At 41.5% G+C, this 17,264-nt stretch overlaps 1 protein-coding gene across 2 annotated transcripts in view; it reads left to right on the top strand.

Annotated features, from left to right (window-relative positions):
- MIB1 (MIB E3 ubiquitin protein ligase 1) overlaps window positions 1-17,264 on the top strand; it is a 154,361-nt gene that overhangs the window by 38,561 nt on the left and 98,536 nt on the right. The gene's annotated exons all lie outside the window — the stretch shown is intronic.

Here is a 17,264-nt window from a genome sequence, read left to right as displayed (position 1 = left end):
TTTTACTTTCCCACCAGCAATGACGAGTGTTCCTGTTTCTGTGCATCCTCTCCAATACTTATTTTCCGTTTTTTTAATAACCATTCTGTGGGTGTGAAGTGGTATCTCAATATGGTTTTGGTTTGCATTTCCCTAATGGCTAATGACTTTGAGCATCTTTCTGGCCATTTGTATATCTTCTTTGGAGAAATGTCCATTCAAGTCTTTTGCGCATTTCTTGATTGGATTTTGTGAACTTAAGATTTTTTAACATCAGCTTTTCAAATGGTTATTTTCTAAATTCAGAAAATTGTTGTTGCTTTTGTTTTAAATAATAAGGTCTAGTTTTTTTTTTACATTTTATTTTGAAATAAATTCAAAGTTATAGGAACAGTTGCAAAAACAATACAAACCCCATACACAGAACTCCAGCATTCCCTGACGCCCCTCCCCCGATACCCCGGGCACTAACTTTAACATGTTGTCACACCGCTATTTCTTTCCCTCCCTCCCTCCCTCCCTCTCTCCCTATCATCCATCATCTATTGCTCTGTCTTCTGAACATATGAGAGCTAGCTGCACACATCCTTGAACAAACACTATAATTCAAATATACAATTCCCTTGAACAAGAATATTCTTTTATGCAATCCCATTAAGCGCAGCTAAGAAGTACAAGAGATTCAACAATGATACAAAGCTTACATTCTGTATTTCCTTTTCCTTATGTCTCAACTGTGTCCTTTTGAGCCTCCTGTCCTCCATCCTCAGATCCCATCCGGGGTCATCCTTGGCATTCAATTGTCATCTATTTAGACTGTCTTTTTTTTTTTTTTTTTCTCAATTGTGGAAACATATACAGCCTAAATCTTCCCATTCCAACCCCTCCCTAGCATTCCATTAATGGGATTAATCACATTTAGAATGTTGTAATGCTATCGCCTTCCCACCATCCATTACTAGAAATTTCCCTTCACCTCAAACAGCAACCCTACACCCATTTCTTAACTCCCCATTGCCCCTTCCCCCATGTCTCTTAACCCATGCTCTACTTTTCATCTCTATGGTCATATTCTGATAATTTCTTTGTGTTTACTGTGGGGCTTAAAATTAAACTCAAATCCATAACAATCTTGTTTTTCTTTGATACCAACTTAATTTCAGTAGGACACATAAACCATGTGCCTGTGCTCCTCCATTCCCCCACCTTTATATAGTTCTTGTCAAAAATTACATTGAGTTCAAAACCACTAATTTGTCATTAGAGTTTGTGTATTTTATATCATGTAGGAAGTAAATAGTGGAGTTAGAATTCAAAAATTAGTAACTTCTATTTGTATTCCATTGTGGTCAGAGATTGTGCTTTGAATATGTTCAATTGTTTTGTTTTGTTTTGTTTTGTTTTGTTTTGTTTTAATTTATTGAGGCTTTTATTGGCAAACTCTCTCAGCATTTGTTTGTGTGTGAAAAATTTAAGCTCTCCCTCAAATTTGAAGGAGAGTTTTGCTGGATAAAGTATTCTTGGTTGGAAATTTTTCTCTCTTAGAATTTTTAATATGTCATGCCACTGCCTTCTCGCCTCGATGGTGGCCGCTGAGTAGTCACAACTTAGTCTTATGTTGTTTCCTTTGTATGTGGTGAATTGCTTTTCTCTTGCTGCTTTCAGAACTTGCTCCTTCTCTTCAGTATTTAAGAGTCTGATCATAATATGTCTCGGAGTGGGTTTATTTGGATTTATTCTATTTGGAGTTTGCTGGGCATTTATGCTTTGTGTATTTATATTGTGTGTAAGGTTTGGGAAGTTTTTGCCAACCATTTCTTTGAATACTCTTTCTAGACCTTTACCCTTCTCTTCCCCTTCTGGGACACCAATGAGTCTTAAGTTTGCACGTTTTATTTTATCTGTCGTATCCCTGAGATCCTTTTCGATTTTTTAAATTTTTTTCTCCATTCTTTCTTTTGTTCTTTCATTTTCTGTTCTGTGAACCTCTAGGACACTGAGTCGTTGTTCAGCTTCCTCTAATCTTTTTTTTTTTTTTTATTAAATTCACTTTTATTGAAATACATTCACACACCATACAATCATCCATGATATACAATCCACTGTCCACAGTATGATAACATAGTAATGCGTTCATCACCACAATCTTTCTCTGAACATTTTCCTTACATCAGAAAGAACCAGAACAAGAATAAAAAATTAAACTGAAAAAAGAACACCCAAATCATCCCCCCATCCCACCCCATTTGTCCTTTAGTTTTTATCCCCATTCCTCCACTCATCCATACACTAGATAAAGGGGGTGTGATCCACAAGGTCTTCACAATCACACTGTCACCCCTTGTAATCTACATTATTATATAATTGTCTTCAGGAGTCCAGACTGCTGGGTTGGAGTTTGGTAGTTTCAGGTATTTACTTCCAGCTATTCCAATACATTAAAGCCTAAGAGGTGTTATCTATATAGTGCATAAGAATGTCCATCAGATTGACCTCTCGACTCCATTTGGAATCTCTCAGCCACTGAAACTATTTAGTCTCATTTTGCATCCCCCTTTTGGTCAAGAAGATACTTTCAGTCCCACGCTGCCGGGTCCACATTCATCCCCGGGAGTCATACGCTGCGTTGCCAGGGAGATTTACACCCCTGGGAGTCGGGTCCCACGTAGTGGGGAGGGCAGCGAGTTCACCTGTCGAGATGGCTCAGTTAGAGAGAGAGAGGGCCACATCTGAGCAACAAAGAGGTACTCAGGGGGAGACTCTTAGGCACCATTACATACAAGTTTAGACTCTCCTTTGTGGTAATGAGCTTCATAAGGGCAAGTCCCATGCTCAAGGGCTCAGCACATCAAACCACCAGTTCCAATGTTTATGAAAACATCAACACCAGTCCAGGTGAGGATGTCCAACACATCCGCACCTTCCCCCAGATCCTCGGGGCTGGGGAGGGGGAGGCTGTAAATATGTTTTTTATTATCTGCCTAAATTACTCTGGGATGTGTCACTATTTCACTCCAGCCTATACTAACCTACCATATCTCACTTCCTATTCAAAGTTCCATGCAATTGTCGTGTTTGAACAAATTGACTGTAGAGTTGTACTGTTTAGAAAATTTAGATCCTGTACCAAATAGATATCTATTCCCTTGGTCTCATATGAAAGTTGACAGCTTCCTCTAATCTTGTATTATGAGTATCCAGAGTCTTTTTAATTTGGCCAACAATTTCTTTTATTTCCATAAGATCTTCTTTTTTTTTATTGAATCTTGCAATTTCTTCTTTATGTTCTTCTAGGGTCTTCTTTATGTCCCTTTTATCTTGTTCCATGGTCTTCTTCATGTCTTTTATAACCTGTGCCATGTTTTCGTTCCTCGATTGTAATTGTTTGATTAATTGTGCCAAGTACTATGTGTCTTCAGATATTTTGATTTGGGTGTTTGGGATCGGGTTCTCCATATCGTCTGGTTGTATCATATGCATTAAGATTTTCTGTTGTTTTTGGCCTCTTGGCATTTGCTTTGCTTGATAGGGTTCTTTCAAGTTGTAAAGAAAAAGAAAAATACCAATCTAATTTTTCAGAAATCCAAGTTGGTGGCGCACACTTTCTCCAACTAACCAGCAGATGGCGTCTGCGAGTCACCTATACCCCTCAAGTCAGTTCTCCCCAACTCTTTCTCTGTGGTGTGTGGGGAAATGATTTTTGTGGGGTTCAGTTGGTGAACTCAGTTTGGGTTTATTGTTGGAGCTGTCTGCCCTGAATGTGGGGCATGTGTCTGGGTGGTTAGGCAGGCAGGGCTGCTTTATTATTCAAACCTCCCAGGTGTTCCCGGAGATTCAAGGCTGTTGTGAGAGTCTAAGCCTTCATTTCAGTTTTTCCCAAATTTTCTCTGTCGCTGACCCACAAACCACCAGCACTGATGTAGCGTCCCTGGGTTTTCTGAGCGGGCCCCCCTTCTCAGCTATGATCTTCCAGGACCTCTGCTGAGGGAGGGCCGTGCTACATGACTAGTGCACGTCGTCCCCCAAGGGAAGCCCCGGGCTGCCGGGCCGTGCAGGGGCGCGCTCTGCCTGATGCAAAGATTAGCCTATAATTCTTGACTCGTGTAAGTTCTGAATGTAAGGCAGGTAGTAGAGCTGGCTCCCACCCCTTTCCTCTTAGAGAAGATAGACGCCTTAGGGGGAGGTCATTAGCATTTCAGTAGTTTCTCTCTGCCTGTGCCACACCTCTGTCTGGGTCACAGAAATGGAAACTGAAAATGGCCAAGGCTTTCTCCACTGAGTTGAAAAAGGAACAGAGCTAGCCCAAGGTGACCCTCCGTCTCTCCAAGGTCAGTCTTCACCCAAAGCCTCTGTCTACTTGTTGGGGACTCGTATCTCATAGTGAGCAGTTCACACTTGCTAATTAAAGCCCCCAGTTGGAGCTCAGCTGAGCTGTATTCCCTTGCTGGGAGAAAGCTTCTCTCTGGCACCACGAGGCTTTGTAGCTCAGGCTGTGGAGGGAGGGGTCTCCCGATTTGGAGCCGCAGTTTTTACTTATAGGTTTTATGCTGTGATCTTGGGCATTCCTCCCAATTCAGGTTGGTGTATGATGAGTGGATGGTCACGTTTGTCCCTCTGCAGTTATTCCGGGTTATTTACCAGTTGTTTCTGTTTTTTTTTTAAGTTGTTCCAGGGGGACTACTTAGCTTCCACTCCTCTCTGTGCCACCATCTTAGATCCGCCCCAAGGTCTAGTTTTAATATTAGGAAGTCAGACATGCATTTCAGCCATTACATGTTAAATACTTTTACTTTCTTCTAAGGAAGCAGACTTCCACACTTATTATGGAGCATTAGTGTGCAGAGTTCTGTTGTAAGCATTGGGGATTTAGCAAACAAAGGAGGCAATGTTCCTACTGTACCTGGCGCCCTGCTTGCACCAGTGCTAGGCAGAACCCCATTCCAGGTTCAGGACTCTTGCCACAGAAAGAATTCAGAGACGAGAGGACCAGTAGGAATAAATAGTAAAGTTTACTGAAAAAAAGTGAAAGATAACCTGTTAAAGAGATAACATGGACACGTTTGAGGAGAATCATGCACCGAGTGACAGTGGGTTGACTTGTTACATAGGAAAGTTTTACTGTGATTTTCTTATCTCGATGTTTGAACACCTGGTGTCGTCTTTGTTCTAAGGAGGAGATCGTTATCTTGGTTATCAGAACTTGTTACCTGCCCCTGCATTATCTAAAATTTGTCTTTGAGCAGATATTTAACAACGTTTATGACCCCATGCTTTCTGTCATTAACTAAGAATTTGCTTTGGGCCCATGATTTTACAAGTGTTTATGGTTTGGGGAGGTTTTGGAGCTTTACGGGAAATTTTTATCCCATGAGAATTTTGCAGGTCTGCATTAATTCTTTTTTTTTTTTTTTTAATTATTAAATTCAGTTTTATTGAAATACATTCACACACCATACAATCATCCATGATATACAATCCACTGTCCACAGTATGATAATATAGTAATGCGTTCATCACCACTATCTATCTCTGAACATTTTCCTTACATCAGAAAGAACCAGAACAAGAATAAAAAATAAAAGTGAAAAAAGAACACCCAAATCATCCCCCCATCCCACCCTATTTGTCCTTTAGTTTTTATCCCAATTCCTCCACTCATCCATACACTAGATAAAGGGGGTGTGATCCACAAGGTCTTCACAATCTGCATTAATTCTTTTGAAGCTGAATAGAAGACCAGGGACCACAGCCTTGATGTCTTCTTCTGTCCTGCTTCAACTTCCCCCTTAAAGAGCTGAACACCCTTCATCTTAAGGGGGTGCTGAGGGGCGAAGATCCGAGTTCTGTAACTTCTTCCTGCTATTTTAAGGGTGGTAGACCCTACCTGCCAGGGTGGAAAACTCGATTCTAGTAAGGGTGGGGGTGGGCTGGTCCTGTTCTGGGACATCTTGATATTCGCAGGTGAGCATGAGTTTAATGTGAAATGCTTGCAGTGTGTTGGAAACAAATTTGACAATTAAACATACATGGGCCAAACATAAGAATGAAAAGTAAAGGAATTAAAGGACCCAAAAAAAGGAAGGATCCAAGTAGTTAAATTAGGCAGATGTGGAAAAGGATCCCAGTTGCCTCCAGTATTGTATTTAATTTGTTGGGATTGCTCCCAGAGGTCCTGTATGTTCTCTTGAATTTCATCCGAGTGGCTGACATAAAAGCAGCATTCTTCTTGTAAGAAGAGGTAAGTTACACCTTGTGCTGAAGTGAGTGCATCCAAAGCTTGCCTGTTCAGGTGCACCACTGCTGCTAGGGACACTGTTTGGGTCTGGAGGAGGCCTAGAGTTTATGTGGTGGATTAATTTAAGAGGCTTTTTAAGCGGTGTTTGGATAGGATGAAAGGTGCAAGGTGTAGCGGCGCACAAAGGAGAGAGAAGGAGCTCATCGTACTTTGCTCTGCTTCTTTAGTAGGAGTTTTAGTCCGTCTAGTGGCTGACAGCAGTAGGATTCTTTTTGTTCAGGAGGCTCTGTAGGATTCTGACTGGGAGCTTGACCCTGGACAGGTGGATCCAACTGGAGATTCCACTGAGTTTACTGCTGTGGGAGTAACAAGCATTACAGAGTGAGGTCCTTTCCATTTGGGCTCCACCTGGGAGCCAAGCCTGGTTTCTTGCCAGGTTTTGATTAAGACTAAGTCTCCTAGTTTTGTCTTAAGAGGGTATAAATTTGGCTCTGGGGCAGGAAGAAATGGGACCCCTAGGTCTTGTATAAGCTTCTTTGTGGCTCCTAGGGAGGTGAAGTACTTGGTTAGATTACTGATTTCAGGATCTAACACTAAATCCTGGGTTAAAAATGGTCTCCCATACATCATTTCAGAGGGGCTCCTTTGGTGCCAAGCTCATTCTGAGGAGTGCTAAGGGAAGATTTGGTATCCATAGCATATTGGTTTCTTGACGTAACTTTGCTAATATTTGTTTTAAGGTTTGATTATCTCTTTCTACCTTCCTGGAGGATTGTGGTTTCCAAACACAATGGAGGTAATATTTTATGCCAAGAGCTGTTGCTGCCCCTTGTGTTATATGGCTAACAAAAAGGCTGGCCCATTGTTGCTTTGGATGGAAACAGGCAACCCAAATCTAGGACTAATTTCTTCAAGAAGCAGTTTAGAGACAGCATTAGCTGTTTCTGTTCGAGTAGGGACAGCTTTTCTCCAGCCTGTAAAGGTATCCACAAAGACTAGTAGGTATTTGAATCCTTGGCAAGGTGACATATGGGTGAAGTTGACCTGCCTGACTCCTGGGTATGTTCCTCGCTGCTGAACTGGGGGCATTAGGGCTGGTGGCTGGGCGAGTTTGCTAGAATTTGGGTTGTTAATGGCTGACAAAGCACAACTTCAAGTAGTTTGTTTAATGAATTTGGCTTTTTTCCCTCAAGTATTTTTTGTGCTAGGGTGCTGAGGGCATCTCTGCCTAGATGAGTAGCTTGTGGAGGTATTGGACAACTTTCCACTGTACTTCAATAGGCCGGAAAATTTTTCCTTCTTTAGTAAGCCATCCATTTGTTTCACACATATACCCTGATTCTTTTGCTAGTTTTTCTTTCTTCTGGGTATAAACAGGAGTGATGGGAGAAGAAAGATCAAGAACTACTGCTAGCACAGAGATTGGATTTTGGGCAGCTGCTTTAGAAGCTCTGTTTGCTTTGTTTTTCTTTTTGGCCATCAGGTTTTTGGTGCCCCAGGCAATGAATTACTGCAACCTCTTGGAGGAGCCGTATAGCTCCCAGCAGGTTGAGAATTTCTTGTCTATGCTTAGTAGGGTATTTATCATTAGTGAGCAGCCCTCATTCTTTCCAGATATCTGAGTGAGATGCAGCACAAGAAAGGCATACTTAGAGTCAGTATAAAGATTAACTTTTTTCCCCCGCTGCTAATGTTAAACCTCTTGTGAGGGTTGTGAGCTTGGCTTTTTGAGCCAAGGTCCCAGGGGATAGAGCTTTGCCTTATGACTTCTTGCAAGGCAACAATAGCATATCCTACCTTCCTAAATCCTTCTTTTACAAATCTGCTTCCATCTGTAAACCATTTTGACTCTGGGTTGTCTAGGGGCTGGTCTTGCAGGTCTGGCCTGCAAGAACAATTTTGTACTAGTGTGTCTGTGCATGGGTGCTCGAGGGGTGCACTCTCTTGGTCTGGATTTATAGGCAACAGAGTAGCCAGGTTCAGGATGGTACAAACTTGGATTTGAACTTTTGGCATGTGTAAAGAGTCTGTCGTTTGAAAGCCACTGATGTCCTCTTGCGAAGTTTGTCCCCACCATTATCTTGGTGGTTTGTTCTATAAATAAGGCAGTGGCCCCTACTGTCCTGGGCTGTGTTATCTAATGGCTTTGAAAAGTATGCCACAGGTTGGGGAATGTTTCCAAGCTTTTGTATTAAGACTCCCAATGCTATTCCTTTCTTCACAGTTACATATAGGTGAAAGGGCTTATCTAGGTTTGGCAGGCCCAGGGCACGGTGGCTGGTAAGAGCACTCTTGAGGGCAGTGAATGCAGAGGCTTGCTTTGCTCCTTACTCTAAGGGGGCATTATGTAATCCTCCGATGGTATCATATAGAGGCTGTGCAATTTCTCCAAATTGGGGTATACAGATTCTGCAGTATCCTGCTATTCCCAGGAAGGCTCTAAATTGTTTCTCAGTTTCAGGCGGCAGCACTGAGAGTATTGCTTGGACTTGTTGGGATGACAAAGAGTGCTCCCCTGGGGTGAGGAGACACTCAAGATGAAGCTTTTGTAAGGCAATCTGAGCCTTAGAAGGTGAAACTCGATACCCTCCTTTGGCTAGGATATTAAGGGTGATAATGGTGTCCCTGAAGGAAGCTTTTTCTCTTAGGACTGCATGTTAACAAATCATCCACATACTGAAGGAGGGAGCTGGACTGCAGATGCAGGAGGGCTAGGTCCTGCACTAGCATGTTCCCAAAAAGGCGATACTGTCCCTGAACCCTTGGGGTAGGATGTCCATGTGAGCTGGGTGGGGATTGCATTCCCAGGCCCTTGCCACTCAAAGGCAAATAGAAACAGAATTTGGTTGTAAAGGTATACAGAAGAAAGCATCTTTTAAATCAAGAACTGAATACCACAGGGTGGAGCTTGGGTTTCTATTGAGGAAGTATAAGGGTAGGTATGATTGGGAGATGGGAATGACAAATTGGTTTATGGCTCTAAGATCTTGCACTAACCGGGTAGGACCCATTTGGCTTTTTAGCAGGCAGAATGGGAGTGTTATAGGAGGACCTGCAAGGGGTGAGAATCCTGCTTTTAGTAATTTTTGGATGAGAGGTTGAATACCTTTAATGTCTTTTTGCTTAAGGGGATACTGTTTTCTGGGAGAAAGGCAGGTCCTTCCTATACTGGATTACGATAGGAGGGACATGACTTGCCTTCTCAGGCAGGTCTGTCTCCCAGATTTTGGAGTTCACTGGATTTTTTTTTTTTAACCCTGAGGGGCTTTCATTCCCCATTAACACCATATTCAAGGCTACAGTAATTTCATTGGAGCTCTCAAGTTCTTGCTTTGGCAAACAACCTATTATTTGGATTTGAGCACCTAATGCTTTTAGTATATCTCTTCCTAGAAGTGTGGTGGGACACTCTGGTATTATTAAAAACTGATGACTCAAAAGAATACTACCAGTTTGGCAGGGGAGAGGTGGGATGAAGTCTCGAGCCCGAGACTTCCCATCTTCTCCCACAATGGGACAGGTTTTAGAGGAGAGAGGGCTTGAGTGAGAGTTTAAGACAGAATATGTGGCTCCTGTAGCAATTAAAAATTCAGTCTTAAAACCGCCTCTTCAAGAAACACCTGGAGCTGGAAGATTTCGATGTTCTTTGACAAGATCCAGGGAGCCATTGGCTCTGGGTCCCTTCAGTCCTCATTGGAGGTGGTCAACAGGGCTTTTCGAAACGTCTTGCTCCCCTTTGGGAGCTTGATGCTCTCTCAGGCCCAGTGTCCTGCCTTCCTGCATTGTGGACAGGGCCTGGAGGCTCTTTCCATCTTGAGGGCTCCTTTGGTCCTTGGAGGCACTCTCATCTCTAGTGCCCTGACTCTCTGCATTGATGACAGGTTCCTGGTGGCTTCTGCCTGGAGTGGCCCTGAGATGGCTGCTTGCCATTTACAGCTGAAGCTATGAGCCTTTTCTGATTCCGGGCTCTCCTCACTTTCTCCTCCTCTGCAGTCCTGTCTCAGTTATTAAAGACAGAAAAGGCAGTACTCATAGTTCATTCACAGGTGTTTGGGGCCCTGATGGTATCTTTTGCAGTTTTCTCCTTATGTGTGAAGCTGACTGGTCTATAAAGTAGGTCTTTAACATAATTTGTCCTTCCTTAGAGTCTGGGTCGACATTGGTATACTTTTTCATAGCTTCCACTAGTCTCCCCTGAAACAAAGCAGGATTTTCCTTTCTTCCAGAGTTATGCTCTGAAGCATGTTATAATTTACAAGTTTGATAATACATTTTTTCATACCTTCTAGTAAGCAAGTAATAGTATGGTCCCTACTGTCAAGATTTCGCTGCCCTCTCTGATAGTTCCAGATAGGGTCTGAGTTTGGAACAACTTTGGTTCCTGCCACATATCTTGCTGGCTGTTCCCCATGAAGCTTGTCTTAATGTCTTTGGGCTGCTACCTAGATCCTTTGTTTCTCCTTGGGAAAGCAACGGGAGGAGAGAATAACTTGAATGTCATCCCAGGTGAACTCATAGGTGAGGACCAGGTTTTTAAATTCCTCCAGAAACCTGGAGGGATCCTCAGAAAATTTTCCTAATTGCTTCTTACGCTGTGCTAAGTTGGCCATAGAAAAAGGGACGTAGACCCTTATGGTTCCCAAATCCCCATTGACTGCTTCCTGGAGAGGATACATTCCATTACCTTCTGAGCTCCTTTTCTCTTTCTCTGAGGAGTGGTAAGGGGCTCCACTGCGAATATGTCCAGCTAGACTTGGATAAGGAGGGGGCGCAGTCGGCTTGGAAGCCTTTTCCTTTAAAGGAGGAGTTTCCATGGGTGCCTCAGGTTGGTGGGCTCAAGTCCTGGGTTTGGGGGAGAATTATTCCTGAGTCTTTATCAGGTTTCAATTTTGGGGGTCTTGCTAACAACGAGTCATTTAAAATATCTGCCTCTTTTTCTTTCTGAGACGGGAAGAATTCCCCTTTAAGATAACACACATTACAATCCCTCATTGTGGCCTTGTCCTGATATAGAGCCATGAAAAGTTGGACGTAAGGGATTTCAGACTGCTTCCCTTCTCTTTTGCAAAAAAGATCTAATTGGAGAATGGCATTGAAGCCGAGAGTGCCATTTGATGGCCATTCGTCTCTGCCTCCCAACTTACACTTAGGCCGAGCAACATGTTCCAATTTTTTGGGTGCAGCCTGGGGGTGCTGTCAGTCGGGATGCTGGATGCACTGCCCATATTCTGAAGGAGAGAGACAGAGGGATACTCACTCACTGAGGCTCAGCGTCCTGTGTCCTGCAGCCGAGTAGTACCTTCGCAACACCTTCTTGCCCCCGGGTGTCCCGTGGAAGAGAAAACCTTAGACTTAGGAGATGGGCTGTCTGATTTCACCCCTTAACTCCCAAGCCGGACCCAGAGGGCTGGTGAGCTAGAGTCCTCTACCTAGCGGCTCTGAGATGGACTTGGGGGACTGGTGAGCTAAACTCCTCAGCCCGATGGCTCTGAGCTGAACCTCTTGTTCTCTAATTCTGGGGGCAGAAAATCTTTCAGTAAACTTTGTGCATAACCTGATCTAAAAACCACCGCAAACAGAGAACCTGAAGGGACCGAGGTCACACTTGGCTAAGACCTGTGTTCTCCTTTGGGAGGAGAAGGCTGATGTTATCAAGACTGGCTAAGGGTTGTTTACAGGAATAATTCATAAGCCACATGCAAAGGAGGAGGTGAGCAAGAACATCAGTAAAGGGAGGAGAGAGGGGCAGAAAGAGGAGAGAATGCTCCTGAGACAGTAAGAAAAGGAAGGGACATTCTCTCTGCCTGGGGGTTGTAAGGTCCATTCATAAATCAGGGAAAATAGGGAGGCAAATATTTGCAGTTTGGAGTGACCTAAGTGTTGGGTGGGTAGCATGCACCCATAAGAAAAGTGAGAATAAGGAGGGTATAGTGCCAAGAGAATGATCAGGAGGCTTGGCCACATGGTGTGGCAAGCATTAATGTCAAGAGGTTTACCTCAGGATGTCTTCTTACTTGAAATCAGTGAAGATGGACTCCTGGAAGCTCCTGCAGCACTCTTCTCCTGGCTGGCTTGCCAGAATATGTAACTGGCAACAGTGCCCAGCAGAACCCCATTCCAAATTCAGGACTCTCACCATGGAAAGAATTCAGAGAGGAGAGTGGCCAGTAGGAATAAGTAGTAAAGTTTATTGAAGAAAAGAGAAAGATAACACGTTAAAGAGATAACATGGACGTGTTTGAGGAGAAGCACTGAGGAGAAGGATGTGCTGAGTGGGAGCGGGTTGGCTTTTTACATGGGGAAGTTTTACTGTGATTTTCTTATCTTGACCTTTGAACACTTGGTGTCTTCTTTGTTCTAGGAGGAGATAGTTATCACAGTTATCAGAACTTGTGACCTGCCCCTGCATATCTAAAACTTGTCTTTGGGCAGATGTTTAACAACATTTATGACCACATGCTTTCTGTCATTAACTAAGAATTTGCTTTGGGCCCATGATTTTACAAGCGTTTGTTGTTGGGGAGGTTTTGGAGCTTTAGGGGAAATTTTTATCCCATGAGAATTTTGCAGGTCTGCATTAATTCTTTTGAAGCTGAATAGAAGACCAGGGATCACAGCCTTGATGCCCTTTTCTCTCCTGCCTTCCTACCTCCCCTAATAAGAGGAGATACACAAACAAAAAAAACATCTATCAGTCTAAATTCTTCTCACTTTATTGTGGTCTGTGGGTCAGCAACATTGACATCACCTGAGAGCTTATTAGAAATGTAATTGATACTAGGTTCCAGCACATACCTTCTAAATCAGGATCTTCATTTTAACAAGACCCTTAAGTCATTTGTACGCACATTGAAGTTTGCAAAACACTTCTCGAAAAAGAAAAATAGAGCAGTGTGAATTTGCAAAAGGTGCCACCTCTGGGTAGATGGAGCCCTACGGGGACGTGGTGTGGAAAGCTGATGGCACCTTTGTGAACACTAGAGAAAAAGCACCTCTTTAGGTGTGGGAGCAGGAGCAGCCTTCCTTGCAGAGCACATACGTCCTGGCAGGTGGAGCTTGGGCTGGATGTCAGCCCCAACTTGCTTCCTCAGCTAGACACCTTGTTCAGTGACCAACCTCCACTATTCATAGCAGCTCCAAATCACACATACAGAAGAAAGTATAAGCTGTATTTGAGAGTTTAAAGAATGATATCAAAATGAACACTTTTATACTTACTATATAGAGTAAGAAGTAGATTATGAGTCCCTTTAAAACCCTTTTGTGTGACCTTTTGCAATTGCAAGTCCCCCAAGATAACCACCATCCTGATTTTTATGTTCATCCCCCTCCCCCCTTTTAAATTGTTGTATCATGCACATTGTGTTGTATCATACAAAATTTAGAATTTAATTTTTGTAAAACTAAGTAGCAGACACCAACCTAGCTGTGGTAAGGACAGGACAGAATTGTCACTTTTAGATGAAAGGCTCCCAGGAGAATATTAATTGATAGTAACCTGTCTCGCTTCAGTTTCCTGGGATTTTGTAAGAGTCCTTCTGGGGAAGTCAGTGGGCAAGGTCATGAGTCAGTCCTGGGAAACACAGTTGGGACATCAGGCAGGGCAGAAATATGGGCTATGTACTGGGCATGTGGCAGGAATATGATCAGAGGATGGGTTGCTATGTATTTTTTGCTTCTAAGCTTGCCATGACCCACCTCAATGTTTTAGGAATAGATCAAAGGAGAATATTCTGTGGGATGAGAAGAGGAACCTTAGCTGATTCAGATGGCAGGGAATGGGGGTGGAGGGGAGAGTGAGAACTTCACCGACATATAGTTCACATCAGCCAAGTTCATCTGAGAATTTAGGTGAGGCTCAGGTCAATAAAGTGGTTCAATGGCTGCAGTCTGGACTGGTCACTCTCGATGTAGTCATCCTGGGAGCTCCTTTTGATATCCTACTATGGATTCCTTTTGCCTCTCTCTCATCTGGATCGCATGTTTTCTGTATGCTGTAACATCATCTTTCTTAGCTTACACTCTTTTTCAGTAGAGCTCACATTCCAGTAACTTCTTTTTAAAGAGTGCATGTGAAGTAAATTTTTAACACTTTCATTCTGAAAAATGTCTTTATATTCTTCCCACCCTTGATTAATGATATGGCCAGAGATTTGGAAATAATTTTTCATCAGCTTTTGAAGGCAGTTGTTTAAAGTTCGAAGCTTTATGTAAATGGACCTTTCTGGGTTTCTGTTATATGGCAGTGCTTTGGGATAAAAAGTAGGCCTTTTTGAGGCTTTGAGTCATCTGTATTACATTTTGGGTTTGTTGTGATTTAGGCTTTCAGTCATTTGTATTACATTTTTGGTTTGTTATGATTTAACATGTTTCATTTTAAGAACGATACGAGGAAAAATAAATGAAACCATCTTACACATGTGACTCTGAGTGAGGGACCTTAACATAATAAGGCTGCACGGTAACATCGTTTATGTGTGTTTGACACCAAATGTCCTTTGTATTGTCTGAAGCTTTCTTTTCTGGGTGTGTGAATGAAGAAAGTTATTAAGGTGCCCTTTTTCCCTACAGTGCTGCCTGCTCTATCCCAATCCCCTGATGTAACCCATATTAATAGTGTGTAGAATATTCTTTTTTAAAAAAAAATTTTATTTTGAAATAACTCCAAATTTACAGGAAAGTTACACAAGTAATACAAAAACAATCCATAGGACATATCCATACCCAGATTACCAAATTTACCAATTTATTAGCATTTGGTCACATTTTGTAGTATATTCTTAAAGGGTTTCTTAAGTATTACCACTATGTATATTAGTATTTCAAGACTGTTTTAAAAATACTTTTGAATGAGTGTCAATTAAGTGTTTCATATAGGCACACTAAATCATATTTTTAAAAAACATTTTATGGGGGAAAATTTCACACATACACTGAAATAGAATAGTATAACAAATTCCCATGCACCCATCACCCAGCTTCAATAGTTACTCACTTTAAAAAAAAATAACCGTTTATTTATTGAAGAAACCAGGTTCTTTGGATTTGCCCGGCTGATTCTTTATGGTATTGTTTAATTTGTTCCTCTAGCCTGTGTCTTAACTTGTAAACTAGTTGTTACATCTAGAGGCTTAATCAGATTTAGGTTCATTTATTTTGGCAAGGGTCCTCTTAAGTGGTGCTGTGTAGTTCCTATTGTATCACATTACTGGGCGCATAAAGTCTGAATATCCTACTTTTAGTCATGCTAAGATTGATCAATGGGTGCAGGTATTGTCAGTCTGATTCCTTATAGCGTTCTTGTCAACCTTTTACCTAGTAGCCATTCATATATTCCTTAACCAGTATTGAAAGTATAAAATTGCTGTAATTATTTTGTTATACTTCCACTTTGTTTCCCCTCTCAATAATAAATCAAATCATACTAACAAATGAAGGACTTTCATTTAATGATTCTGAGCTTGACTGATGAACTTACTTATATCCCAGTTAATTTGAAATTTAGGGTGAATTTGATTTAAACAAAGTTTGTAGTATTTTCTTTAGTTAGTTAAATCCTTTTTTGTCCCCTAACAAAAATACAAACTTACTTAACATAACTTTACATTTTAAAAACTAAATCAAGTAGAATCTGACTATACTGGAAGGAGTTTTTTGTTAAAGGTTACATGCTTCATTTTAGAATGTTGAATAGTGGTTAGTTGTGCAAAAATCATACAACAAAACAGGGCAAATTCAGGGTGGCAGCTACCTCTGCTGGGAGGCAGGAGGATGGGATTGGGCTGAGGTACAGAGGATTTCACAAGTACTGGTAATAAATATTCTTTTTCTTAGATGAGTAGTAAGTATGTGAGTATTCATTTCATTTTTATTATTCTTTAGAGTTTACATATGTTATGTTTTCATAATATATAATATATTCAAAATTAAAAATATTAAATGCTCTTCTTTACTAATAGAATTTAAAATATAATATCTTAAACATTAAAACTTTCATGTCCACAAAAACACCATTAGAAACTATTTCTGTAGTTTGTAAAATGGTTTTTACAAAACTGTTTCTTTACAATAATAGAAAAAAGAAAGGGTCATTATATATCTTATTTGAAATAATAGTGTGTTTGTAAGCTCAAATTAAAAATTATATTTAACATCAGTCTCTCATTCTAACTAGCTATGAAATGGGGGTATACGTGACTGACTGGTAAGTATCAGGATGGAGAAAAGTAATCTGAATTGCATGTGTGCAATTTCCTTCTCTTAGTTATAGACTGGTTTACTTGAGAATACCCAAGTTTAGTGCTCATTCGTATCTCATTTTTGTGTTCTTGATTCTTAAGCCACGGGCCTTAAGCAATGGCAACCTCAGTATTTTTTATGTGTAATGGACTTCAGAATCAGTGGGGTTGAAGGGCTAGAGATTTGTCTGGGTTTCCATTTAGACATGCTGCTTTAGCTTAGATGGCCTCTTGATTTGGGTGACTGGGGGGTAGTGCTGGAGAAGCAAAAGGAACTCTAGTCCTCTTTGGAAATTGCTATGGATACTCATTAAAAGTCTGAGAGTAGGCTTATCTTGAATCTTCTGGGTATTTGAGCAAAGATTTAAAATTTCAAGTTGGATAATGGGTCTAAAAGATTATACCATTCTTTAAAAAAAAACTTTTTTAAGAACACGAAGTGTTCTAGTTTGCTAATGCTGCTGGAATGCAAAACACCAGAGATGGATTCGCTTTTATAAAAGGGGGTTTATTTGGTCACACAGTTACAGTCTTAAGGCCATAAAGTGTCCAAGATAACACATCAGCAATCGGGTACCTTCACTGGAGGATGGCCAATGGTGTCCGGAAAACCTCTGTTAGCTGGGAAGGCACGTGGCTGGCGTCTGCTCCAAAGTTCTGGTTTCAAAATGGCTTTCTCCCAGGACGTTCCTCTCTAGGCTGCAGTTCCTCAAAATTGTCACTCTTAGTTGCACTTGGGATATTTGTCCTCTCTCAGCTTCTCCAGAACAAGAGCCTGCTTTCAATAGCCGTTTTCAAAATGTCTCTCATCT

Source organism: Choloepus didactylus, chromosome 16, assembly GCF_015220235.1.
Source record: "Choloepus didactylus isolate mChoDid1 chromosome 16, mChoDid1.pri, whole genome shotgun sequence".
Lineage (NCBI taxonomy): Eukaryota > Metazoa > Chordata > Mammalia > Pilosa > Megalonychidae > Choloepus > Choloepus didactylus.
This window is presented reverse-complemented; position numbering and strand designations above follow the sequence as displayed.